Source organism: Alligator sinensis, unplaced genomic scaffold (genome assembly GCF_000455745.1).
Source record: "Alligator sinensis unplaced genomic scaffold, ASM45574v1 scaffold590_1, whole genome shotgun sequence".
NCBI classification, from domain to species: Eukaryota; Metazoa; Chordata; order Crocodylia; family Alligatoridae; genus Alligator; species Alligator sinensis.
The window spans coordinates 613,207-614,721 of NW_005842497.1; positions in this window are offsets into that span (position 1 = coordinate 613,207).

Sequence of the window (1,515 nt, forward strand, 5' to 3'; positions counted from 1 at the left end):
CCCCCCCCCCCCCCACACACCACAGCTTGCTGGCTGGGATTTGGGGGTGGGCAGGCTGGGGCCACACAGCAGGAGTGGGTCCTTCCCCTTCCTCACTCCCCAGCTGCTGCTGATAGTCCCAAGCTGGTGAGGGGAGGAGGGGGGCTAGAGGGAGGCCCACTCCAGCAGCCTTCTGGCAGGCATGTGGGGCACCTCCCATCTGCTGGCCTTGGCCAGTGCAGGCAGGCACCAAGTGTTGTGTTCCCTCCCCCCCCCCACAAATAACATATGTCTGTTTGGTTGGAACACACTCTAAGTTATAGCACTTTAAGTAAAGAGTGATAGTTAGATTGCTTTCTGCCCCGGGCTTTTGAATATCTGTACATCCACTAGCCTATGACTGCAAGGTTTCTAAAAGTAACTGGAGTCCATTTAAAATAAAGCACTTAATCTGTGATGGAGGTAATTTAAATTAAATTTGCCTTCCCATAATGCCCCTGGTAGAACAGCACATTAGAAATTGGGCTTCCATAGTGTACCCATTGCAACAAAACCACTCTTGTAAACAGCCATAGTAAAAAGGAAACAAAGGGGAAAAATGAACCACTGACATCCAGATTATGCTTATGTCTACACTGAACACTATCACAGAGAGGTGTCTGAGCAGGTTTTAAATTAGCTAGCTCAGAAACAGCAACAGTTCAGCTGCAACAGCACAGCAGGAAACTAAGGGGAAGCTAATTCAGCCTACCAAGAGCAGGTATTTTGGAGAGCGGATTAGAACCCTTTCCTATTTTGTAGTAACCATTCTTCTGTAATTTTCAAAAGAGCTGGAAGAATGGGGCATAGCAACAACAATGCTTTTATGCACATATCACCAAAGACTCACATTTTATTTAATGACGTAGAAAGTGCTATGCCACTCTCACACTATTACATGTTCTGTTTATTATCTGAGACACCTGCCATTCACTCCCCTTCCCCCTGTAATGCAGCAATGGACATTTGGGAAGGAAAACAGAACAGTGCACAAAAGCAGAATGGTAATGGTATCAGTTAATACAAAGGCTATGGACCTACTTTTAGTATAGACTCATAGATAGTTAATCTAATGTGTTGACAGAAGTTGTCATCAACTTCTCCCTCCCTCAGTAATGTATTTGATGCTCATCACTTTTAGGAATTTGTTAGTGTTTGCTTTCATGACAGCAGAATATCACCTTCCATTTTTGTTGTAGGATCAGCAGATTACATCTCTGAAAACCAGGATTACTTCAGTCTAAGATTACTGGTGCAATGTCTTTTTGTAGACAGAGAAGCAAGTATTCTGTATTGCTGCAGAAGCCTCATTTTGTGCATAGTTGCTCTTTTGCTGGTTCAAAATGGGCTGTTGCCTAATGAAATACTGTCAGGGTACCTTGATTGCTATGCCCCATTCTGCTTGTCAGCAACAAAATGAAACATTTTTCTGCTCTCAGTCTCTACAGTGATATTTCCAACATTTCAGAAAAAGAGCAGGAACTAAGTACAGAACTT